Raw genomic sequence first — 26,150 nt, forward strand, 5'->3', positions numbered from 1 at the left:
GCAGAGCCGAGCCCAGCCGAACCGAGCCCCCCGCGCTCCCGGCGCTCCGCTCCGCGGGAGAGGCGCGGGTGGCGGCGGCGGCCGAGCCCCGGTGCCCCGGCGGAGCGAGCTCCGGTGCCTCGGCGGAGCGAGCCCCGGTGCCTCGGCGGAGCGAGCCCCGGTGCCTCGGCGGAGCGAGCTCCGGTGCCTCGGCGGAGCGAGGGCTCCGCGCCTCCCCGCAGCGCGGTGAAACAGGGATGCAGGTGAAAGAGGGATGGAGCGGAGCAGGGCGCTCGGCGAGGGATGCGGGTGGAGGCGGGAGGGAGGGATGCGGGGCGCCACGGGGAAAGAGAGAGATGCGGGTTCCTTCCCTGAGGAGGAGGAATGGAGGGATGCGGGCTGCCCTGGAGCCGAGGAACGGTGGGGGGAGATGCGCGTTGCTCCCCAGAGGAAGGAAGGATGGAGGGACTCTGGAGAAGGAGAATGAGGGTTCCCCCCCACCCCCGGAGAAAGGAAGGATAGAGGGAAGCAGAGCCCCCGAAGCAAGGACGGAGGGATGCGCGTTCCCCGCGAAAGAAGAAAGGACGGAGGGATGCGGGGAGAGGAAAGCGAGAGATGCGGTTCCCTACTGGGGAAAGCTGCCCTTTCCCCCTGAACGAGCGGAGGGATGCGGGTCCCGTTCCCTGCCCGAGATGCGAGGTCCTTACTCAGGGCCGGGGTCCTGAGCCGCGAGCGGGAGTCGCTCCCTTCCTTCTTTCCTCCCTTCCATCCCTTTCATCATTTCCTCTGTGCTTTCTGTGTTTATTCGTCGCTATTCCTCCAGATCTCGGCTGAATCCAAAGCATCACAAGTTACTATTTATATTAACCGGCAGGTTTTTCTCGCAGTCATTTTGTTTAGAGAGCGTTAAACGCATTTGTGGGTGGGGAAATGTCCTTTTGGTCTTTTAGGCATATTTTAAGTTGTGGGTGCAAATTATATTTGCTTTGATTATTACCAGTTTGAATGCATTAATTTGATAGTTATTAAAAATAATGTGGGCTTAATTCTCGGCACCTGCAGAATATCATTTGGTTTGCAAATGAAACAAATTGAAACTCGGCAGAAAATAGGCAGCCCTTGCGTGGTTATCCTGCAATTCTGCTCCAAATTGTGTTTGCGAGGGGCCTGATCCTGCGTGTCCCGGTGATGCTCAGGACTCTGTGCCCTGGGCTGCAGGAACAGGGCCGGGGCTGTAGCTGGATGAAGATATTATGGATCTGGCTGCTAATATTTGCATCTCTTTTTATTCGTTTTCCTCCCTCGTTCCTTCCTTAAAAGCCACGTGCCCCCGAGCCCATGGAGAAGAGGAGGTTGGCTTTTTCCTGCTGATGCTGTAGACTCCAGGGGTTGGTTGTTATCTTTGGTTATCTAGCTGTATGAGTGGTGTCGATTCTTCATAAAGCTAGATAACCGAAAGTAAAAATAACCCCATTACACGCCTGAGGAGGATGTGGAGAAGAAAGGAAATTCATCAAAAGGAAGAGGAGGAAAAGAAAAAATTAAAAGGAAAAAAAAAAAAAAAAAGAGAAGAGAAAGGAAATGAGTGGCGGAAAAAATGGGGGAAAAGACAACTTTCAGAGACTGGAATTAAAACCCGAGGTAGGATTTTTTTTGTTTGTTTTCTTTTCTTTTCTTTTTTTTTTTCTTTTGAGGGGGGTTGTTTGTTGGTTTTTGTTTTGTTTTGTTTTTTAAAAGAACCTATTTTCCTCCTGTGATTTTAAGAGTTTACTGATTCTGGGCATGGGAAGAAACCGACTGTGTTGAGAAAGACAAAGATGTTACCGCTCTCTCCTCAGCCGTTAACTGTAATTGAATTAACAAAGTAAAACTTCCAATCAGATTATGAATTAGTTAAGTCCAGGACCCAGACTACAGATCAAGGATGAACTTTCATTGCATAACCAGTCGTAGAGCATCAGAGAATCCATAAATCAATACAGATTACTGTGTTGGATTATCTGTTTAATAAAGCAGCAACAGAGCAATGTTTATTAATGGTTGTTTTGCAAATACGAGTGCTGGATTCTTTTTCCTTTTTTTCTGCCTTCCCTACCCCCTCTTCCCTATCTGTTACACAGATAAATATATTTTCCTCCTTGACAGCTATAACTTGATATCAGTATTAGAAAGAAGGATATGGTGATTTGGAAAATGGTTTCTTGCAGTTTTCTTTGTTTTTCTTCCCTTGTGTCTCTAGCCAAATGCTTTCTTTCTTCTTTTAACCCTTTGTTTATGAACGTTTCTTTGAATGGGCTCAAGATTCTTATTTGGGGATTTACAAAGGATATATATATATATATATATATAAAACTTGTGTGTGGAACTGCATGGGACTAATTGGGGAACTTGATTTTGCTTAATTTATCTTCTCTGCAAATTGATGCTGGTTCTTATCCCTCTTTAATTGTTTATGCATCAATATCTTCCTTATGGAAACCGGGATTTTTTAAATCTGCTCTACCATAGAAGGGAATTTGGAGTCAAAGAGGTGAACTCGGTGCTTCCCACTTGCTTCTAATAATCAGACTGGGTGCCCGAGATGCCACCTACAAAACACAGGAACCTATTTGAAAAGGTTTCTTGATCTTGCTTAGAAGAGCACAAAGATCTCATGGTGGATTAAGATAAAATAATAATATTAAACGGTGATTCCAAGGAGGAAAAAAAAAAACCAAACCAAAAAAGACTTTATAATAATAAAGAGCTAATGTGGGTGATGGCACCTGAACTAATTTTGGAAAGGAGCAATTATAGCTTTGTGACTTTATGAAAACCCTCTTGTGAGAGATGTAGAAATGAGCTGACTTTTGACCTATGCTGGACCCGCTCGTTTCGCTCGTGTGCTCTTTTAAAGATTATGGGATCTTTAAAAAAACCAAAAGGCCAAGAGGAACTGTCCCTGGCACTTGGTTCAGGGAAGGGCTGTAGTGCTGGGTGTGATATGAAAGATTTGTCCTGCTCATATGATTGCTTGAAATTAATAAACAAGATATTATTCCCCTCACCCATGGCCCTGTAATTCAGAATAATTTAGTACATGTGTTAACTGAGAGCTCTGTAATGATCTGCTTGGGGAAAGCTTAGGGGAAATCTTCTTTCCATGTCCCCATTGAGGTTCACCTGGGTGCTGCCATTGTTCTTGGTGCTGCTCCCGCAGCCCTTGCTGACAGTGACGGTGATGTAGGGAAGTTTTTACAAGCTCTTATTTGATTCCCTGTTCTCTGTTGCCATCCTGCTGCTCTCCTGGCTAGGAGGTTTGTCCCCAGTCAGGGGACAGGGCAACAGGGAATCAGCTCCAGGAGCTTTGGTCCATGGGCAGGGAAGGGGAGACATCTTCCACGGATGCTCACAGCCTGAGCATCTGGCAGGATGAAGTTGGACACCCTTGGCTTTGGTGACAAAGCGGTGACAAAGCTCTGCACGGAGCTCTCCTCGCTCATCCTTCCCAGGCAGACCGAGCCAGGAGGACTCTTGCTGGCCCAGCTGGGTGCTTGCCACTCCAGCCAGGCTGGTGGAGCAGGCTGTGCCTGCAGGCAGGTGCCAGCACCGAGGGGTGGCCCAAAGTCGGGGTGTGAAGGGTGCGGTGGCTCCCCAGGGGGACCAAGGGCTCTTATTCGGGGTGAGCACTGGGGAGCTGCCATGTGCCATCCACCATTGGCCAGTGGCTTCCCTCGAGGAGGGAGAAAAGTGCCTTTTCTCCAATCAGGGGCTGGGAGCAGAGCTATGTGAGCATCTTTTGGTGCTCCAGGGTGACCAATCCTGGTCTGTGCGCCACTGCCATAGGCTGATTTGGATGGTGTCACTTCTTGGCTATAACAAAGGCATGAGCAGGAGTGGGGGGATGTAAACTGGGACAAGGATGAAACTCGTCCAAGAATTTAGCAAACCATGTGTGGAGGGCCTGGAGCCAGGGGCAGGAGGTGCCTGTGCTGCTCAGTGATGGAGGAGGTGGGTTTAAAGCCCACCAGGACCAAACTGGCTCTCTGGAGCTTTTGCACCTCATTCCCAGCTGCAAAAAGCTCCCTTTAAAATGCTGGTGACCCCCATGGCCATTCGTGGTGGCACTGTGGGGCTAAAGCACCTCCGTGTTCATCACCCATCCCTTTGTGTTCCCAGCACGGGAGGGAAATGGGAGCCAGTTCCAGCCCACTCTTTGGGTCCCTGGGTCCTCCTGGTGCCACAAGCTGCAGTCCCTGGGGTCTGTGGGTGCTGTCAGGCACTCTTCAGCCAGGTGGAAGTTCTTTTTAACCTGAGTTTTTGTTATGTGGGGCAGTATTTCCAGTGGCAGGAGTGTCCGTGTGACTGTGAGCGGGGCTCTCTCCAAGGGCTTTGGAATAGTCCTGCAAACAGCTGATTTTTAGTTTTTTTTCCTCCTTTTCTCCCTGATTTACTCCTGGAGTGCAGCAGCAGTAAGCTCTGTGTGTTTGCATGACATTGATCCAAATTACAGTTTACATGTGGCCGTTTAAGCTTGCTTGGACACTATGATTTGACTGGTTAACACTCAGCACTGTCTACTCTGCTCTCCCTTCTGGCCACATAACTGCTGAAGACATTAATAGGAGACACTCTCGCATGTTTGGGAGCGAGGTATCAGCTCTCCACATCGTTCTCTTGCTTAGCAGCACTTTGGAGTCAGGGGAAAAAAAAAAGGAGCAAATGCAACGCTATTTTTTCCATAATTCAGTGAGCTGCTGAGGAGAATGAGCCTATACAACTATAATTGTTGCAAATTATTAATTTCACTCAGTAGATCCCTTTAGCTTCTGTCTTTAATGCTTATGTTGGCAGTGCAGAAATGCAGCAGAGCAGTTTGTTGCTGAGGGCAAAGCCCTTTTGCACAACTCTCATTGTACAAGCGATGCTCTGCACAGGTCGGGGGACTGGCAGAAGGACAGAAATACTTGTCCTGCTTGGTGCTTCCAGTGCATATGAAATTTTACTTTGTGATGGATAAAATATGTGTATTTTTTACATTTCACATTTGAAAATTCTCAGCCCTGAATGATGAAAAGTATCTAAGGAATGCTTTTTTCTTTAAAAAAAATAATCATGATTTTGTGGTGTTTGAGGAAAACAGACATTTCCCCATTTAAGGAATTTTTTTGCTAGCCTTCTACAATTTAAAACTGAAAACAAAAGGAGGCCCTGATGGCTCAAGCCCTTTGAGGTCTCCCTAGTACATGAAGTGTCCCTTGTCCTCCCGGCACAGTCCCACGCACCCCGGGGTGGGCAGGTGTGGAACAGCACTGCAGTGCCACCACAAAGAAATCACACCAATATGATCCAAATTTCCATGAATCTATTTAGTTTTGAAATACATAGAATAGAATTCCTTCCCACAAGCAATCGCAGCTGGATTTGGAGGGAGAGGGGATGGTTTTTGGAGATGCTCTGGCAGCAGTGACTTGTTCCCAGCAGCAGTTCTCCAGGCTGGTTTTGGGGTGCTGCCTGGGGCAGCTGCTCAAGCTGGGCTTGGGAGGATCTCGGTGCCAAGGACAGAGTGAGGGTTCCTGCCACGGGCACCTACGGGGTCAGAATCGCTGATTGAAGCCTCCAGCTGCCGGAGCGGGGCTGAGAGGGGAGCACATCTTTGTGCTGAGAACAGAGTCTTTCCCTCTTCAAACAATCAGGGCTTCAAACCCCTGAGCGTTTTCAAGGGAGCGATTTTTATGTCGGGATTATGATAAACCGGCTGAGTGGGCGCGCTAAGCCGCCATAGGAATCAGATCAGGCCCTGCTTTAATTTCAGCAAGTGGCGGCTGTGGGAACGGAGGCTGCGGTGATGCTCGGAATTAACCGTGTGGGCCCCGGTGCCCCGCGAGGAGCAGGGGCTGCAGGAGGGGCACCGCCAGCGTCCTGCTGTCCTTGTCCTTGTCCCTGTGCCGAGGGGCTCCGGCCTCCGAACCGCGGCACTTTGCAAGGTGCTCTGCAGCACCCCGGGGTGATTTTGGGGTGGCCGGTGCTGATCTCGGTATGACAGGAGAGGGGATTTCTTCAATCGCCCATCCCGGGGTGCGAAGGCGGTGCTGGGTGCCCGGCAAACGGTGACAGAGGTGACAGTGCCCCGAGGGGGACAGAGCTGGAAGGAAAATGATGATCTCTGTGTTCTGCAGGCTGCTGGGAGGAGGAGGGCAGGTGCCTCAGCTGCAGCCGGGGTGATCGGATGTGAAAGCGGAGCCGCGGCTCTCGCCGCTGGCAGCTTCGCTCTCCCCACGGCCCGCCCGGGAGGCTTTGCTGGCCCAGCCTTGTGTCACAGTGCTGCCGGCATCACGGCAAGGGGCTAAATCCGGTCCTGGGGCCGCATTCCGGCTTGTCCGGAGGGATTTTCAGGGACAGACACGGAAAGGGACGCGTGCGGGTCCCGCCGGCTCCTGTCGCTGTACGAGCCGGGGAAGGGCTGGCGGGCACGGGCAGGAGCTGCTGCCGGCAAGGCTCTCATGGCCCCGGGTAGTTCTGCAGGAAAAGAAATGCGGAATTTTGTTTTCGGGGTCCCGTGCCGGCTGCGGAGAGGGATGCCCCGAATCCCGGGATTATGGCTGGGGGATGTTCGTATGTACAGAAGCCTGCAAGGCTGACGGGGAGCTCCTGGACCGACACTTCTGCCTGAATCTATCTGTGATTATCAGTGGATCACAGTCTCTTGCTCACTGTAGAACTCCAGGATTTATCCTGCTACAGCTGAGAGCAGACTCGGACCTGGCATCTGTAAATGCACAGCTAAAGCTGCGTAATCCTCACCCGGCATCAGCAGCCGTGGCTTGAGCTTCGACTTTGACAGCCCGGGCTAGGTGTAAAAATAATTGTAATTCCACTTTCGGGGGGTTTAATATTGCTGGAACAGGGACAAAAGGAGTAGTGCCCAGGATGCTGGTGCAGGAGGAGGGAGCATCCATGTTGGGTGCATCTGCTGCCTTTAGCTGCTTGGTCTCGTGTGATGCATTTTCACAGGCAAGTGGAGGACATGAGGTGGAGCTTGCTCTGGGATAGGGAGAAAATGCAGGTTCTCAGGAAGGAGGAAAAAAGTGCTGATTAATAAGTGTTGGGAATAAAAAAGACTGGATACTCATTGGTGGTGGACTGGCCTGGTTTCGAGCCCTGTGTGGCTCCAGGGGGCTGTTGGCTCATCTCATGGCCTTGCATTGTTTAGGTCAAGGCAGGTAAATCAAGTTTAATTTGACCTTCAGCAAGTTCCTGCCTGCTGGAATTTCATCCTCTATTGAAAAAAAACTCAAAAAAACCCCAAGAAATGAACAAGCAAATAAACAAAAAACCCCACAAACAAACAAACAAACAAAAAAACCCCAAACCAAAACAAAAAACCCAAAACCAAACCAAACAAACAGAAAAACCAGAACCCAAACCCCAAAAACATTTCTGGATCAGAGCTCTGGGAAGGGAAAAGGAGTCCTTCAGATCCTCTTCAACCTTTTCAAGGCACAGAATGCTCTTTGGAAAGGAGAAAGGGCTGTTCCTAAGAAATCTGCTTTGTTTTATCTATCTCTCCCTCTCTGTCTTTTAGTAAATTTCTGCTATTTTGGTTGAGTGAAATACTCAGTTTTTACAGGATTTCATAGGAGTGGATTGTTTTAGGGATTCCCGTGCTGGAGCGGGCAGGAATGCGTCTGAGCCAAATAACCTTTCTCTGGCATCAGCAGGCACCAGCTGCTTGGGAGGAAAGTGCTTGAAACCCTACAATTATGGGATAATGTATTCCAAGAGAGTTTCTTGGCTTTCCATTCCTGAGCTGGAGAGTTTATATTCCCTCCCTGATCCTTGTAAAATGTTGCTGAACTTGGATGTTCTTGTCACCTCGACAGTGCGGACGATCCCGCAGCAGCAATCGGCAGGGGCTTGGGTCTGGGCAGGAGGGACAAAAGCCAAATTTTCTGGCATTTGCTTTGAATTTGCCTCTGTGACCCTGCTTGTGGCAGAGGAATCGTATCTTTGAAAAGATCTGGAGGGCCACCGGCTTCCACAGCCACATGTAGAGTCAATGGAAAGGAACGGGGAATTAACAATATAACTTGGATTGTTCAAGGGAATTAGGCACATAATTCACTCAGGAACTTTGATTAATCCTGCAGGGCACTGTCAGTACCCAGTGTTCCTGCTGGGGCCTGCCCAGAAGGGGCATCAATTGACCCCTTTGGCTGGGGGGAGGTTTGAGGGCTCGGGATGTTAAACTGGACTGGAAAGGGACCACGGAGGACGGGTGGCCTTGGGCCACCGCCCCACCCCACAGTTCTGTAGACAAACTCCACTCTCTGAAGGTTTTTCTCTCTTCTTCCCCTTTGTTTTGCCTTCAGAAAACAAACCCCAGTAACAAACACACATAAGTATTTTTCTTCTTCTTTTTCATGAGAAAAGAAATGTCTTTTCAACATTAAACCCACCCATGTGCAGGAGCATCAGCAGGGCTGGCTGGGTTTCTGGAGGCTGAGTTTTCCCACGGAGCTGTGCACGCTCTTTGCTCTAGAAAATCAGCGATTTTTGGAGATGAGGGAGCGGGAGGAAGGCCAGCCCCTGTGCCCAGCTCGGCTGAGGCTCTGACAGCATCGGGACAAGCTGGCAGAAATGCCGGAGTGAAAGCAAGCTGCCTCCCTCCTCTGGTGCGAGGGATGGCCACGGAGCAGGTTGCCATGGAGAACCGGGATTATTCTGCGCGTGTGTGTGTACAGGCTGGGGGGAATCTCGTCATTTTTTTAAAAACCATTTTTGATGGAGTGTGATGCCGTCAGCGGCCGCGCTCGCCCGACCTTGGGAGCTGCAACCTCCAACCCCAGCCCCGTCCCCTCCTCCCCTCCTCCTGCAGCCACAGCTCCTGCCCCAGCCCCTCCATCGGACTCTTATCTCCAATAATCCCCCCGTAAGAGGGCTTTCTGCTTGTTATGACACCCAGTGAAAGCGTGGGAGAAAGATCCTTTCTTCGCCCTTGTCCTCCACAGCCAGCCACTAGCCTGAATGGGAGGCTTTTTTGTGTCTCTGTGTGCCTGACTAATTGAGCTGAAGGACTTGCGTCTGGAAGGGCTTGAAAGGGACTTTTGTTGCCACTGCGGAGTTTGTGGAAGGCGAATGAGCCCTGCTTTCTTAGGGAACGCGGGTCCTGGGCAAATTTGACTCTCGAGTGCTCACGCCTCCCAGTTCTTTGGGAAAATTAGAAAAAAAAGGGTGGTGGGATTGAATTTTTTGTGTTGTGTGTGGAGTTTTTTGGGGGTGATTTTTGTTGGGTTTTTTTGGAGCACTATTGGCAGCCCCAGGCGCTGGAGAATTGAGTCTGGCAAAAAAAAAAAAAAAAAAAAAATCTGGCCCTGGAAGGTTGGTGAGCTGGCTGTAAAAAAAGGGCTTGGTGAGATGAGCTAAAACTGGCTAAAAATAACAGTATCAGAAGCCCTCCAAAAATAACAGTATCAAGAGCCCTTGCCTCCAAAAATAACAGTATCGAGAGCCTGTGCCTCCTGCATTTTTTAAGGCCTGATAATCAAAACCCAAATCTTCTCTATCATTCCATGGGAAATTGTTTTGTGGTCGAAGGATGCTTTCACATCCCATTGCATCCTGAGAGATGATGAGCACCAGTTATCACAAGACAGTTTAAGTGGCTGCTGCAAAATTCCTCGTTTCCTCTTGGCCTTAACCAGAGCCATGAAAAGTTGGGATTCTCCCTAAAGTAGTTGCTTGGTGTCAGGTGATGGCCAGGTGACTCCTGGCAGCAGGAAGGAATCCTTCTTGTACCTGTAACAGCCCCAACCCCACATCTTCCTTCAAACACCCACCATCCTGCTTGGCAGGAAAAACCAAGATGTTTTGCCACAGCAGTTTGGGACTTTTAAAGGTTCTTTTCCATTGGAAAGTTTGGTTTGGGCTGTCATCCCTGTTGGTACTTTCTGCTGCATTATTGTTCCCATTACAGGAATGTGGTGTTTCCATGTGTCCAGGATAATTTCTTGCTGCCTTTGCTGATTTTTCATTATCTGACACTGGATTCATTCAAAGACCTCCTCCAGCCCATCTTTTTCCCATGGCATGGCCATGCAAAGCCTACTGCTGAGTGTCTCTCCTGGAAAACACCCTCTGGCAAGGAAGGAACGCGGGCTTCGGGAGGAAAACAGGGTTTTTGAGGCAGAAAGCTTCTTGGCATCTGGCAAAGACTGGGCAGAGGCTTTTTAAGTGGCTGGTGGGAGAAATGAGAAAGAAAGTGGTTGTGTGGGGTCACTTTGTTCCTGTTGCTTATTTCCCATGGGATGTGCAGCCCCAGCACCTCGTTGAGAAGCTGAAATTGTTGCCCATAATATATTTCCAATAAATGTATTTCCATGGCAATTTCTCAAACCTTCTCCCCTTCTACCCCCTCTCCCCACTTTTTCCTTCATTCCAGAGACCTTGCAGGTCCTTCCACACAAGAAATTACTGTGGAAGCTGCCAGGGTCCATTCCCTCCCCTGTGTGGATAAACCCTCACAGGGTGTGTTATTGGTTTCTAACGACAAGGGATTAAAACTGGGAGTTTTAATCAGTAAAATGCTGAAAGCTACATTTTTAATGGGGTGATGTAGAGGCTGCAAATGCCCACAGCTCCTCTTTCCCCACCCTGTGCCCACAGATTGCAGTTGAGTGTCTTCAGGAGTTTTCCAGGGCCAAAGAGGCGCATCAATGGGGGAAAACCAGAACAAATGGGTTTGGAACAGATGTAGACGTGAGCGTTGAAACTTGGTAGAGAGGTGAGGTGAAAGCAAAGAGAGGTGAATGAACATGAGGCCTGCTAAATAAAAAAAATAACTATCAACAATTTGAAAATCACTTTTGGAGCTGGAGCCAAACCCCTTTTTCACGTGACCTCCCCTTGGAGTTTTTAAATCCAGCAATTTCTGCACTGCTCTTTGTCAACGTTGTGCTAAAGCCAGCCTTGCTTTTGTGTCCTGCAGCCCGAGGCCCGTGCTGCCGCAGCTCTGGGGATGCCCTCGACACCAGGTATTTGTTAATGCAGCCTGACTCGTTACTGCCCCGGGAAATGACAATTCCTGGGTGTTTGGGTGCTCGGGAGGCAGCACCTGAGGGGTTTGTCCTGTCAGCATGCAGTTGTGTGTTGGTCATTAGTGATGAGTGACCATGTCTGGGCATGGCTGTACCCACCTGCATCCCCCAGCCCTTCTCCTACACAGGACTTGGCTTTTATTTTATTATTTTTATTTTTTTTTAAATGTGTGTGTTTGTTTTTCTTTGTTTTTTTAAAATATACTTTCCAATAACTAATTAAAAAAAACATAAAAATCACACAATTCCAGTTTTGGAATGATGTGTGAACTTGGAAATAGGGGCTTGGAGTCAAAACAAGATGAGGAGAGCAGAGCAAGGCTCTTGCCTCTATGGGCTAGAGGCCAGAAGACATAAAGAAACCCAAATTACTGGTGCCTTTTTTTTTTTCCCCCCTTAATATTATTCATTATTTATTTATTTTTCTTCTTTTCTTATTTTTCAGTAGGGAAAGGGGTTTGCCAAAATGCACATCTCAAGTATATTTTACCTTCTGCAGGGGTCTTATGCTGGAACCAGCTTAATTAAATAAAAGGGCTTTTTTTTTTTAATAACTGACCAGTAGTTCTGGGCTCGTGCATTTCAGAGCACAGCAAACTGACTCTAAACCAATAATTTTTATGGCATCTCAAACCAAACCCCTAAAATTTGGGAAATTCTTGTCCTTGCACAGATTGTTGCTGCTGCACTTAACACCTTACAGCTCGAATCACCTGAGATTTTGAGAAAATTGGAAAAAAGATCAAATGTAAAGGAGGTATAGGAAGTAACAGAAAATTCAGGAGGTTTTGGAACAAATAAGGAATAATTCTTGGGCAAAACACAGCAATAATCCTAAAGTGCTTTATTATTGTGAATCAATACAATCTTGCTATAAAATATTAAAATTCTGCCACCCATCTATTGCTCTACTTTACAGCCCACTGTAATATTCATAATTCCTGCAATCCCAACATTCAGTGAGCACGAGGTCACTACCTGGAATTTCCTTCTTTCAGTTCCCAGCACTGGGACCTTCCCATCTTTGAGGCTGGGATTGGGAATTGGGATTTTTACCAAGGTTTGGAGGAGCAGGGCAGTGATCCCACACCGATGCCACGCACGCTTCGAATGCGCTCTGAGCATTCCAGGATGCTGGACCGGTCACAGGGATGTGGATTTGGGACCCAGTGCCGCCACCTCCACCCTCTGCTCCTCCCTTTGGAGGACCACGGGCTCACCCAGCTCTGGGGGAAATTGTAATTTAATTTTTTCCTCAATGAAAACACTGGTGGGGAGGGGGGGGAGAAGGAGAATGGAATCTTGGTGCGTTTTGTGACTTTGCTCAGCAGATGAAGAGCCAGGGGCTCCAAGGCCAGCCCAGCGAGCGGGTTCGATGTGAGCAGCCAAAGCCTTGTGGCTGCCAGGACCCTTCGCTGCTGCACCACCCGAGGGTTTCACCTTCTGCCAAGAGCGGCCTGCTCCTCTTCTTTCCCTTCCCTTTCTTTTCTTTTCTATATTTTCCTTTATTTTCTTACCTAATAGTTCTTTAATTTTTTTTCTGATTTATTTTTTAATTTTCCTTTTTCTTTGTATCACTTTCCTTTTTAATATTTCGTTTTCCTTTCATTTCATTTTTCCTTTTGTTGTTGTTGTTGTTGCTTTTCTATTTTTTTTCCTTTGTTTTCTTTTCCCATTTTTTCCCCCCCAATTTCGTGCTTAAGCCTGCTTTGTCTTGTCTCCTGCCGGAACGTTTAACGAAGGGGCAGCCGCTCCCACGCCAGTGGGGTTTTTCTTGTTGTTGTTGGTATTTTCCCGATGCTTTGTTCCACCTTCCCCACCCCGGTGCCCACCGAGGGGTGCGGGTCGGGGTGCCCACGATGGATGGGGAAGCACAAAGCCCCAAGGAAGACACGAGGGCTCTTGTTATCCGGGCCGTGCAGGAAAGAGTTAACCCATTAGAAATTCCGAGCCCTTCTTCCGATAGTTAAACCTGATTTGCATGCATTTGCATAATGAATGTCATTTGCATTCTTGGAGGTTGGCTACTTCTGTGGGAAAAGTCAAAGCGGGATTGCGGGGAGGGTGAAGGGGGGTCGGTGAAGAAAGAAGGGAAGATTTTTTTTCCCCGCACCCCCACGCATCTCTGCCCCTCGCCATCCTCACCCAAACGCTCTTTTTCATCCCCTTCTTTCCCCCCATTTTTCCCCCCTCGAGGCCTTCCTGCCTCTCCCATCCTCAGGACGCACAAAGCCAACCATCGCTAGGCCGAGGCGAGGCGCATCCTCTCCCTCTTCCCCCCCTTCCCCTCCTTTAATTTCTGCCTCTAATTCCGTCTTGGCTCCCATTCCCTGCGCCCTCACGCGCCGGGGGCTGCGGCCCTGTCCCTCCCCTCCCCGTGGGTGCATGCGTGCTGAGGGGGAAGGCAAGGTGGGAGCCACCATTTTAGGCAGCTGCTGTGTAAAATGGCCGATCCCCCTTCCTCGGGCCCAGCCAGGCGGGTGGGAGCGTTCTGGCACCTTCCATGGGCCGGGCCGGGCCCCGCTCGCCGCGCTCCGCGTGCCACGGCCTCGCCACGGGGCCTCGGCCCGAGGGCTCATCCCGGGCCTCGCCACGGGGCCTCGGCCCGAGGGCTCATCCCGGGCCTCGCCACGGGGCCTCGGCCCCAGGGCTCATCCCGGGCCTCGCCACGGGAATTGGGGATTTCCCTTCTCCCGCCGCCGCTGGAGCGTCACAGCCGCGGAACCCCTCAGCCGACCCGCGCCCCAAAATCCGCCTCTTTTCATCTCACCGCCACGTTTTGCACGTGGGAATGGCACCAAAGGCAATCCTATCGTCTTTTTTTACGGTATTTTAAAAAAAGTTATTGTTCAGAATACCCTCCGTGCTCCTGGGGACGTTGTGGGGCTTGAGGCTTGGCTGCAGGATTTTTTCCTAGATGCACTAGATGACGTTTCATTCTTTGTGTACTGTGATAACATTAGCAAAACAGCTGTTTAATTATTTTTTTTACCCCTCCTCCCTCTTTTGGACTAGAAAAATTCAATAGCCTCATTTTTTTCTGTTGCTGAAACCATTTCATGGCAGTTTAAGAAAGGGGAAAAGAATCAACGTGAAACAAGAGTGACTTCATCCCCTCCTGCGTGTGATGGGCTGAGGCATGAGAGGCTTTGCCTGGTCCAGGTGATCTGTGGGCACAAAGTTATTGTGCTCAGAATAATGTTAGAGAGAGGAAACAATCTCTTCACACAGCTGGTGGGGTGGAAGCGATTAATTTTACTACAGCACTGGAAATGTAGTGGGGTGTTTTATCTGAAGACCCATTGCAAGAGGTTTGTGGTTTAGGTGAAAATCTTGGTGCTCCATGAGGCTGCATTTGTTGTTCTTTTTAATTTTTCCCCATCCCTCTGTTGCCATGAGACCTGGAAACTTAAAAGCCTAAATATGCTCAGTGAGTTTAACCCTGATGTGACGGGAATTTTGAAAGCAGATTAAAACCAACTCAAAATTTATCCCTAGAAGAAAAATCACATTTTTTGCTTGGGGGCTGATGCTGGAGTCCCAGACACGCCTGTCTGGGGGCAGCCCCGTGGGGAATGTGGCTGGGCTTGGCTCTAGCCCAGTCTCTGGTGGGGTCTGTGAGGTGGGAAGGGACTGGGGAAGGGGTGACTGTCACCACTGGAGCCCTTTAGCTGGAGCTGGGAAGGGTGTGTGGCCACGCGCTCCACTCTGCCTGCCAAACGTGCTTAGTCAGGAATGGGAAATACTTCCCTAAAACTTGCAAAAATGCGCTAAGGCTCTTAGCTCTTGGGCTAAGCTGCAGCTACTTAGTCCACTTCTCACTGCTTTTATTTATAAACTTCAGTCTGTGCTGGGGGATTTTTTTTTCCCTTCCTTTTTTCTGATTCCTTCCCTAGGATGGGGCACAGGAGTGTGTTGGAAGCGGAGCTGGAAGGAGAGGATGGGTCTGGGCATTGCTGCTCTGCTCCCACCAGTGCCACTCACTGGCTTTGCACCACTGAATTTTCACAGGATCAGATTGTGTCTGATTTCTGTAGTGTTAGAGATGATTTACAGGACTAATGGACAGGAGAACGAGCTCTTTCTCTGGCCCCTCCTCGGTTAAGACACATCAGTTCTGTACGGGGTATCTAAATCCATGTGTAGCCTGTGAGTAGCCACTGCTGGAGGCAGAGTTTGTAGTGATGGAAAGTATATAAAGTGAACATTAATATATTATTAAAACATAAAACAATTCTGTAGAGATACTCCAAAGCATCCAAAGGGTCAGGGCTGCTCAATTTTGGTATTTTCAAGCAGAGATGAACAGCTCTGGAGCTTTGTCACTTGGTTCCAGCTGCACTGAGGGTGGCAGTCACAGGGTGCATCCTGTCAGGCTCCTCCTTGACCCGAGACTCTTCCCTCAACGAGGCTCTTGCTGGTGATGTGTCCCTGTGCTTGGCCACAGCAAAGTGCTCAGGACAGCTGGGATAAATCCCCCTGGCCTCAGGGTGCTCTGGGCTTGGCTTTGGACCTTGCTGGAGCAATCACTGCCCCTGGCAGGGAGAGAGACATGGAGAACACAGCTCCTCAGAAGACAAAGAAAGAATAGCAAAGGGGTTTTTTCACTTAGATTTAGAGCTTTTGGTCCTGCTTGTAGCTTTTGAGTACCTGAAGCTGGTTTTGCTACACATCTGCAGTGAGATGCTGGCTGGCACCACACGTGGCAGGGACAGGGAATGGTGCAATGAGAGCTTTTCCCCCATTTCAAATTGCCCCAGACCCTGGCTCCTCTTGCTCCCTGCAAGGCTGAGATCCCACAGAGGTATCTCAAGTTAGGAAAACAGTCCAGTTTCAAAGATGCTGAGAGTTTTCGAGATGAATTCTCTCTCCCTCATTCCGCTTTCGTGTCAGAAGCGTGGCTGTAATCTCCCTTTCCTGGTGTAATCCGGCCAGGGAACATGGGGCTGACATTTAACGAATTCCGATCCTCTTTTCTCTCTCTTGCCAGGCTGGCCATGGGTTCACCCTACATGATGCTCGTTTTCTGGCTGACAAGGTGTAGGTCTCTGGCCCCGGGGAGAGTTCACTGGGAATATCATGGTAAGTGGATTTTTAAAAATTTAAAATTTTTTTTAAAAGACTTTTCCTAAGCTCTTACTCTGGGTCTGGCACCATCAGGCTGCCAGGATGAACTGAGTGTCTCCATGGCAAGTACTTGGGGGCTGCTGAGAGCTCATGGTGACCAGGTGGTGGGGAAAAAGAGGAGCCAAAATCTCCATGGTCACCAGCACCTTCCTTGCTGACCACTTGGGCCAAAGCCTCAAACATCTGAATTTTTTTCTGTGTTTAACATCTTTTTTTGTGGGTTTGTTAACTCATAATGCCCAAGCCCTGGGAGAGGTGTGTCTCATCCACAGGAACAAAGGGCTCCTTTGGGGTTCTTCGGGGAGGAGGGTTCCCTGTTAAATGGAAAGGGGATAGTAAAGGTGTTTCTGTTGTGTTTGGTTTTAGCTCAGATTGGCTCATTATTACATGAATCAGGAGTGGGGGTTATATGGAAAACCCCAGCCCCCAAAAGCCATGAGCTGTGAGGAGCTGCCAGCAGGACCTTGTCTTGAGGCCGCCTCAGAAGAAGCCCCTCACCACGGCTGATCCCACTTCGCTCCTCCTCTCCCTGCTCCTGCTGGCCGACCCTGGGCTGGAGCATGATGTGGATCCTGATTTCCAGCAGCGTCTGTCCAGGCTGAGCAGTGCTGCTGACCAGCACCAGACCTCGGCGTGGGGACACAGCACCGGCTCAGGCATGGCCGGGGTGCAGAGGACACCGGGACAGCCCCATCCTGCTCTGCACGTGGCTCTGTGGGCCACTCTCTGGTGAGCCTGGGGATGTGGTACCACTGTGCTGGGTCCCACTGGGCTGTGGGGATGGCAGGTAGAGCCCACCCCGATGGGCAGCTGGCCTGAGGTGGAGGTGATGGGCAGGGGAGAGGTGCTGCGATGGGACAGTGCGTTTATTATCGAGGCGCAGCTGAAGCGGGTCCTTTGCCAGTGGTCAAGTCTGAATCACAAACTCCGCATTGTTTCTGAGTGTGTTCAGCACATTTCCCTTCTCCCCCTCCCTTTCCCTTTCCTCTCCTCTCGCCCTTGCACAAAGCTGTCATTGTGCTGGGGACTTGGTGATGGCAGCGTTGTTATTTGGTAAAAAAAAAAAAAAAAAGAAAAAAAAAGAAAAGAAAGAAGTGGGGAGGGGGGACCCAACAAGGTGAAGAGGTTTAAATCAGCTTAGCCCAAATGCCAATTAAAAACCAAAGAGGATTAGGCTTGTGATCAGCAGAATAGACAGTCATTGTACCCGGGAGGAGGTTCCCCCTCTCCAGGCCCGACCAAGGTTTGTGCCGCAGGTTTGGCTGGGATTGGCACCGCTCTGCTCCCTCAGCAGAGGGCAGGGGCTGCCCCCGACCCCAGGCTGGGCTGTGCACCCACCAAAACACCCTGCAGGACACAGGCTCCTGGGGCAAAGAGCTTTCCTCTCCTTTTTTAAGTGTGTGCAAGGACTCTTGTCTCGCCTTGAGCTCAGCTGAGCAAGGAGAGATTTCAACCTCTCTGCCAAGGGGAAGGTCTGCCCTGAAATTGGCTCTTGGGCTGGAGCACCCCTTGGCTGGGAGCTGGTGCAGGGTCCCTAGAGTGAGGTCCTGTGTGGGGATCTGAGCGGACACTGTCCCCACCTTGCCAGACCCCCACGTGCATCTCAGGGGCTTGTGCTGGCTGAAGGCTCTCTCCAACTCTAGGACCCTTGGTCAGACCTTTGCTCCAAAATAGCCAGTGCACCACCTTTGGCCCCTGGCCACGGTGACAAAGTGCCAGGACCATCACACGAGTTCTACTCCAGCCACTGGACATCCAGAGAAGCCTAGTTCTTCTCTGCTCCATGGCCTGGAGATGTGATGTCAGTGCTCTCTGCCAGGTTTAGTCCCCTACAATGCCCACTAACTCTCTGCTTCCATGGTTTGAAGTCTAAGGTAGCCAGAACCTGTGGTTCTCCTCCCCTCACCTGTGAGAGGAAGTCAGACTGGGTGAGGTGTCAAAGTCATGGGGCTCACCCAGTTCTCTCCCAGTATGCTGGTAAACTGGTAAAACTCCAGGAACAGGAAGATGCTCTGCACCGTCGTGGCAACAGGAATCAGTCTGTGGCTGCATTTCATTCCTGGCTCTCCTGACAGAGCAGTGAAGGCAAATCCCTGCAGCCAGGATGGCTACACTGGTGGGAAAAGGGTGTTGCCAGAGCAACGTGATGCCACACTGGCTACTTAAAGTGTGTCCTCACTTCGGTAGAAAATATAATTCTAATTACATTTTAGTCTAAAGACTAATTTTGAGGCTATTTTGTAAAAGAAAGTTGCCAAGTGTAGGTGGGAGCTGGGCCAAGCAGGGACACATTTAAGTGAAATCAGTGACAAACTCCGCACCTCTGTGTCTGAGTGGGGGTGAGCAGCCTGAGGCTCCCCCCAGCCCTTTCTGATGTCAGTTGAGGGTGCAAAAAGACCCCCTGCACACCTGTCCTGCCTCTTCTCAGTGTCTCTGCAAGGTGGATCCTTTCTGCTAATGGGGACCATCTCCTGGCTGAGGTCACCTTGGAGCCTGGTGGCTCCCGCTGTGCTGCTTTGCACAGGAGTTTGGGGGTGGCTGCAGTCCAACCATCTCCTGGAAGACACTGAGCTGAGACCTTGCTGCTGGCGGCTCTAGATGGAAAATGCTCCCAGCCTTGAGCCAGGGAGGAGAAAAAGGGAGTGAAAGGGCCTTTCCCCTGAAGAGTAGAAGGAGAAACCATCCTGCTTCTGGACCAGGAGCTGCTTCTTTCTGATTCTGGGCACGGCCAGCGCTGGCCAAAGGAAGGAGCACAGTCGTGGTGCAACAGGCGCTGAGGTGCTGGTGCTCAGGGGAGGCAGAAAGCAGAAAAGCTGAGGAGCAAAGGAAATGCGCTTTGAGGGGACAGAGAAAGGGTGAAGGAGACCGTGTGGGCTGGAAGCTGCAATGCCTCCACCTCCCTCCTTCGTGCTGCCGCCGTCCCCATGCTCGGGGATGCCCAGCGAGCGCCCGGGCTGTGGGAGCGAGGGAGAAGGGCAGGATCCGTTGCTTTTTGTCGCTGCCGTGTAATTTATGATATGAGAGAGAGCCATTGTCTGGACCCATCCTGTATTTTTCCGAGGGCTTTGCCTCTCTTCCCAGCCCCCCGCTGTGCTGCCGCTACTGTACGGTTGCTATGGGGCTGCTCCCCGTGCCGCGGCTATGCGGGCAGTGCCGGGGAGGGCTGCCCGCCTCGGCCGGACCCATCTGGAGCCCCGGGCCCGCTGCCGCAGCCCAGCCGCCCGGCGGCCCCGCTGACGTGCCGAGGGCCTGGGAATGGGGCTTTCGGCCCATCCAAGTTCACGGCCACCGGAGGCATTCAGCTGCCGGAGGGGCGGGGGGCAGCGGGATCTGGGGCGTTTGGCTCCATTCTCCCTTCCCTTTCAGCGCCGGCAATGTCTTCGGTGCATACAGATCCCCCGTCCCTTTCTCCTCCTGACAAGTGCGCACATAAATAAATTACCCCACCGGGCGAGTGTGGAACAATCTGTCCCCTAAATTCTATTCATCGCCAGACAGGACTCATTATTCCCCCGATTAAAGCCGCTGGAGTAGCTTGCAAGGGTTACAGTTACTCTGTCAAACTGTAAATAAGACACTAAAAATAAAGGGCGCTGGCGAGAGAAGGGGGAAAGGGAAGCCAGACTAATGCCTGCTGCTAGGGAAACCGAATGAATCCCTAATGACGCCTGTGTACAAACTGCAAATAATGAAGGAAAAGTGACAAACAGACCTCAGCCAGGCTGCGGCGAGGTCTTCTCTCTGTGATGGCAGTGGGGACCAACTCACCCCTTCCTCCAGGGAGAGGCAGCAGGAGAGCGGGACCCCCTTCCACACCCCTCTGGGCAGAACTTTTAAGCCCCTGTCCTTCTCTTATGGGAAGGTTTAGGTCTTGTGGGTGTGTTTATTTTTCAGGCACAGAACCCACCTCTGCCTGAGCCCGCATTTTGAGGTTGTAGAGAAAAAAGGTCCATTGCCTGTGGCCTCAGGGCAGCGTGCAAAGCAGCAGCCCCCAAAGTTTAGTTTGTGCTCTGCTGTTCCAACAGCTCAGAGCTCTGACCTAGGACAAGGTTGGGACCAGGGGGGTTAAATCCATCCTTCTGCCCGGAGCCCTGAGGGATGCAGGCTCCTTCCCACCTGCTGCAGGTCATCACTCCCATGGCTGAGATGGAGATGCAGGGCTGAGTCCCAGGTCTGAGCAGTCTGGGTCTGCTCCTTGCTGTCTGCTCCATGACAGAACACACAGGAGGATGTGTCCAGCCCTAGAAAGCCTCTTTGGATAAAATACATTTCCTTCCTGGCTGGTCTCTTGCCAGCCAGCAAAGATAGGGACATTTGCCTTGCAGCAGATCCTTTTTCTCCTTTGATATGTTAGAGCTGAAGAAATGAGGCAAAAAATCAGCTATAGGCTAGTCGTGGGTGTTTCTCAGTTCCAGAGGGACTGAAATGTGAGAGTTTTATTTCAGGTCCTGCTTGAACTATTCCCACCACCCGCAGTGGGTGAAATGCTGGAATTCTCTGTGTTGCTCAGGGAAATATTTTGATTCAGGGCCCCCAAGCACGTAAAAGACAGAGCAAAGACAGCTCTGAGCTGTGCCACTCTGGGTGGATTCTTGCTCTCCAAAGGAGAGCACCAAGTGGGGAAGGTCCTGGTAGGGCCATGCAGTCCTTGGGACCCAGAGCAGAGCAGGCTGGACACTGAGCCCTCATCTCCCAGATCTGTGTGGATCTCAGTGCACTCCCATCCTCCCACAGAGCCCAGCAGTGCTGGGGCTTTGCTGGAGCCTGATCTCCACCAAGGAAGGGCAGAGCCAAGAGCAGGGAGAGCAGCAGATGCTGATGATCTCTGCTCTGTGGATGCTGTTCAGCACGGCACCCACCTGTTCTCCCACCAAAAACAGAATTGCAAAGGGCCTCATAGAGGCAGAGTGGTTTTTAGTGACATGCTCTGCCTGGGGCTTCTACAAGGCTCAGACATCTTAAAAGGGATTTTTCAGGCCAGCCGAGCTAGTCTGGAGCCCAGTTGCATTTCCCAGTCAGGTCAAACCTGGGCTTAGCAGATTTTTTTCCCTTCTGTCTTAGGGGAAACAAACACTTTTCACCCACAATTCCCGGCTGTGAGGCCTCATGACTCCAAGGCAGCATTCCTGGGACATTCCTGATGCCATGGTATGTGCAGAATTTCAAACAGAGGCACATGGCTCCACATCTCCATGTGCTCTCCCAGCTGGACTCTAATGTTTGTGAGAAGCTCTGGGATGGAGCAGGAGATTCATTATTGCCATTGGTAATGGTGGTGTCTGTGCAGCTCCCACACACCCAGGTGGTGATGAAGGATGGAGCTGTGCTCCTGCCCCTCCCCTGCAGCATTTACCAGCTTAGCAGGAAAAAGAGCAATTTGAAAAAAGTCTCATAACCAGCCAGACCTGGGCTGTCCTGGTGCTCCCAGCCATGGAAATGGGCACCTCTTCACCATAATTGCTCCCTGCAGTTTGCCTCTAGAAGAGTTTTGGCCTTAGGGAACCTCGCTGTATCCTGAGAGAGGGCTTTGATCCCATGGGTTTTCCTCCCTTACCAGGAAGGTCTTTGCTTGAAGACTCAGGTGCTGGGAGCAGCATCGGGGCTAGGGATGCAGTTGGGAATACTCAGATCCACTTGGGACCACTCCAGGAATGGCAAAATGGAACTTACTTGCCTTTCCCTGCCTGAATCTCTTGGGTCACATTTTCCAAGGCTTCTCTCAACCTGTAAAAATAGGATTATTTCTACTTTTTAATGGAATCTGTGATTCCCCTCCATGTGAATCAGCCAGTGCCAGAAACTCAAGCTTTGCCATGGTGTTTGAGGAGACTGGGGGTTGTTGGCCCTTTAGCAAAGCACATCCTGACCAGATTTGCCCAAAGGCCACCTGGAGAGATGAGGACAATCAAGGAGTCCTCCATTTTAGATATCTTTGTACCAGTTCTGAGAAGATCCCGTGCCTCCTTTCATTTCCTCAAGACACCTGACTGTGCTTTTCCACCTATCCATGGATGTCATCTGGATGTGTCCATGAAGCAGAAGCTGTCAGCTTGCTCTTGGACCTCCAAAGATGGCTCAGCAAGGTCCAAAGGGCCGTGTTTCAGTCACACTACTGTCAGTTCCCTTCGCTTTTCAAGGATTAGGATGAGGCAAATACCTTCAGTCTGGTTTAATCCTCCGTGCCCGGTTCTGCAGGAGTCCGTGGCACACACGTAGCGCACACACATTTCAGTAATAGCCAGGTAACTCACAGGGCTAAATCACTCTGGGTTTTTTTTTCATTATAACCTCCTTTTAAAGCACGTTTAAATGCTTCCCCGCAGGCTCATGTGAGGGCTGTTAAGGGCTTCATTTGAATAAATAAGGGCATAGGTAGAGGAGGAACATCACCACAGCCCCCTGGAAACCCGGCACCAGCTATGGCAGCAGTGGGCCAGCGAGCGGCAAAGGGCCTCGATGTTATATATTCCATAAAGTAGAGTAATTAAGTATTACTAGTTTTGATGACTTCAAACAGAGTGACTCCAGGAAATAAGCCCCTTCTTTATAATTAGTGGGATTTCCTCTGCATCAAACGGAGAGATTGGTTCTTTAATCTGCTCACATGCTTTTGATTTGGTCTTTCAGCTGCTTGTACCAACTGCTTCTACTCCCTGCTCTTGCCGATAAAACCTTGCAAAGGAGATTTTAGGAAGGCATGACCTGAGTTGAGGTCCAGGATTTTCTTTGTGTGTGGCTGTTTTGTGTATTCCTAATTTGCCAGAGACAATGATCACGATGATAACAATAATAAAAAAATAACACAGACATGGGTTTTAAATATCCACCTATGTTTAGGTCAAATAATTGGGGTTTGGGGTTTTGTATATTGTCTTCTCAGCACATCTCTTAGCTCTGGCTCATGCTTTTCAACACCTGAAGAGGTGATTTTGGCTTCCTGTCTGCAGGTGAGCTGACCCAGGTGGGGCTCACTCTTGTAAGAGCACACACCTAACACCAGTCTGGCTGCTCCGTCAGCATTCCAAGGGCTCCACTGAAGGATCTGTCCAGAGCATCATTAGAGTATTTCAGGTGTTGGACCTGATTTAGTACTAAACACAGGAATTTGGGAAGCTCTGTCTGAAATGAAACAGATTGTGGCTGCCCCACCCCTGAAAGTGTCCAAGGCCAGGCTGGACAGGGCTTGGAGCACCCTGGCTCACGGCGAGAGGAAGAAGGAGATGAGCATTAGGGTCCCTTCCAATCCAAACCATCCTATGATCCTATGAAAATCCCTGCAAACTTTGCTGTTTTCCAAATTAAGAGTTCAGGAGAGAGTGGGAACTTTCCCCCTGCAGGTGCAAGAAGCTGGTGGTGAGCAACCAGCTCCTTCCTGGGCATCTCCATGGGGTCAGGGGCACTGCCTCAGTCATGTGGGAAATGTGGTTTAAGGTATGGATTTCCTTCTGGCACATGAGGTTCTTCTGGGACACTGAGGAGATAAAGAAGGGGGGAAACTGGGACTGTGCTGCTTTCCATCCACCTTTTGATGGAAAAAAGTGGATCCTGTTGGAAATGTTTTTGATCCTGTTGGAAATGTGCAGGATGAAGAAGAGAGAGGCTTGTGGGCCTCATGTGCATCCCAGAGGGTGAAAACAGGAGGACAATGGCTCTGTTTTGGCAGCTGTAGGGCAGGGACTGGCATGGTGTCACCCACAGATGAGCTGGGAAAGGCAAATGGGGCTGAGGCCACCCCTGTCCCGTGGCTGCAGCCTGCAGGGAGGGGATGGATCACCCTGGGCTCACCTGGAGCAGGAGCAGGAGCAGGAATGCTGTGAGCAGTGGTTGGTATGCCCTGCACAAGCCTCCCCGCGTCTGCAGCGGTGTCGAACACAGATCGTATAATTAGGGACCCGGTGAATACGTAACTGTACATTATGCAAATAGTGATCAAAATCACTGTTTTCAGCAGAAATGCCTGAAGATCAAGACAGAAGCTTCATGCAACCTTAATTTAATCTGGTCCTGCAGGAGTGGGGAGGTCTGATGGATGACCCAACCTTGTGCCTGCCCGTGTTTAGCAAGGCTGGGGTGGGAGGTGGGGGGAGGAGTGCTGGAGCATGCTAAGCGAGGGGGAAATGGCACTGAAATCATGTTAGCAAACAGGGAAAAATGGCAGAAAGTGCTGATGTTTACAGTGATTTTATTTTTCCTTTAATTTCAGGTGAAGAACGTAAGGCTGGAAGAATAGGAAAAATTAAAAAAAAAAGAAGAAAAGAAAGAAAAAGAGTCTCCAACCCCAGGAAATCTGTGTTAATTGCTTATGAATGTCTCTGTCTAAAAAATTATCGAATTGATGTTGTCGTGCTTTTTTTTGACAGCCTGTCTGTTACATTTTTTTAAAATATTCATGCACCGAAATCTAATTACTAGGCAAATTTAATGATAATGAAATGAAGGCACTTTAGCAGAAAGCATAGGGCCTTGTTAATGTTTTCTCAGCCTCTGTCTTGTTCATATTTTTAAAATTATTTTTTTTACAACTGTCTTTCTTGCATATGAAAAAAAAAAAAGATTGCTGAAAATAAAACTCAGATTGCCGATAATGTTTGTGGTGGCTCTGTTTGTAATGATGGGGAATTTGCAAGGTGATTAAAGGTGTTTTGCAAAAATCAAATGAGCCTAACCTAATCAGATAAGGCAGATGAAATATTATTATTAGAGGGGTAACATTAAGAGCACACCTTGAGGCTTTAACAAAGATGAAGCTTCTCGTGCACTTTGCAGGGCCAACAAGAGTCTTGCCACCCTCTAGGCCCCTCCAGCCCCTTTCCAGGACTTGTCTGTGCTCTCCCTAAGTCAGGCCTGGATGGCTGGAGGATGCAGGTGATGGTTGGAGGATGCAGGTGATGGAGGATGCAGGTGATGGTCGGAGGATGCAGGTGATGGCTGGAGGATGCAGGTGATGGCTGGAGGATGCAGGTGATGGTCAGAGGATGCAGGTGATGGTCAGAGGATGCAGGTGATGGTTGGAGGATGCAGGTGATGGCTGGAGGATGCAGGTGATGGTCGGAGGATGCAGGTGATGGTCGGAGGATGCAGGTGATGGCTGGAGGATGCAGGTGATGGTTGGAGGATGCAGGTGATGGTCGGAGGATGCAGGTGATGGTCGGAGGATGCAGGTGATGGCTGGAGGATGCAGGTGATGGTTGGAGGATGCAGGTGATGGAGGATGCAGGTGATGGTCGGAGGATGCAGGTGATGGTCGGAGGATGCAGGTGATGGCTGGAGGATGCAGGTGATGGCTGGAGGATGCAGGTGATGGTTGGAGTACGGTTGTGATTGCTGGAGGATGCAGGTGATGGCTGGAGGATGCAGGTGATGGTCAGAGGATGCAGGTGATGGCTGGAGGATGCAGGTGATGGTTGGAGGATGCAGGTGATGGTTGGAGGATGCAGGTGATGGCTGGAGGATGCAGGTGATGGTTGGAGGATGCAGGTGATGGTTGGAGGATGCAGGTGATGGCTGGAGGATGCAGGTGATGGTCAGAGGATGCAGGTGATGGAGGATGCAGGTGATGGTTGGAGGATGCAGGTGATGGTCGGAGGATGCAGGTGATGGTCAGAGGATGCAGGTGATGGCTGGAGGATGCAGGTGATGGTTGGAGGATGCAGGTGATGGCTGGAGGATGCAGGTGATGGTCGGAGGATGCAGGTGATGGTTAGAGGATGCAGGTGATGGCTGGAGGATACAGGTGATGGTTGGAGGATGCAGGTGATGGTTGGAGGATGCAGGTGATGGTCAGAGGATGCAGGTGATGGTCGGAGGATGCAGATGATGGTTGGAGGATGCAGGTGATGGCTGGAGGATGCAGGTGATGGTTGGAGGATGCAGGTGATGGCTGGAGGATGCAGGTGATGGCTGGAGGATGCAGGTGATGGTCAGAGGATGCAGGTGATGGCTGGAGGATGCAGGTGATGGTTGGAGTAC

The 26,150-nt window shown here is 50.4% G+C and overlaps 1 long non-coding RNA gene across 3 annotated transcripts; it reads left to right on the plus strand.

Moving 5' to 3' along the window:
• Window positions 1–1,467: 1,467 nt before the first annotated feature.
• On the plus strand, window positions 1,468–24,658 carry LOC148182400 (uncharacterized). Of its 3 annotated transcripts, XR_015774762.1 has the most exons (5): window positions 1,468–1,620; window positions 10,946–10,991; window positions 16,045–16,136; window positions 16,548–16,910; window positions 24,385–24,658. It is a non-coding gene; the product is annotated as an uncharacterized LOC148182400 (long non-coding RNA). The 3 variants fall into 3 exon arrangements; XR_015774761.1 differs by lacking the exon at window positions 10,946–10,991; XR_015774763.1 differs by lacking the exons at window positions 1,468–1,620; window positions 10,946–10,991 and adding an exon at window positions 13,239–13,881.
• The last annotated feature ends 1,492 nt before the right edge of the window (window positions 24,659–26,150 follow it).

This window comes from Pseudopodoces humilis, chromosome 31, assembly GCF_049639895.1.
Source record: "Pseudopodoces humilis isolate 2021_Gansu_Grassland_sample_001 chromosome 31, ASM4963989v1, whole genome shotgun sequence".
In the NCBI taxonomy this organism is placed as follows: Eukaryota; Metazoa; Chordata; class Aves; order Passeriformes; family Paridae; genus Pseudopodoces; species Pseudopodoces humilis.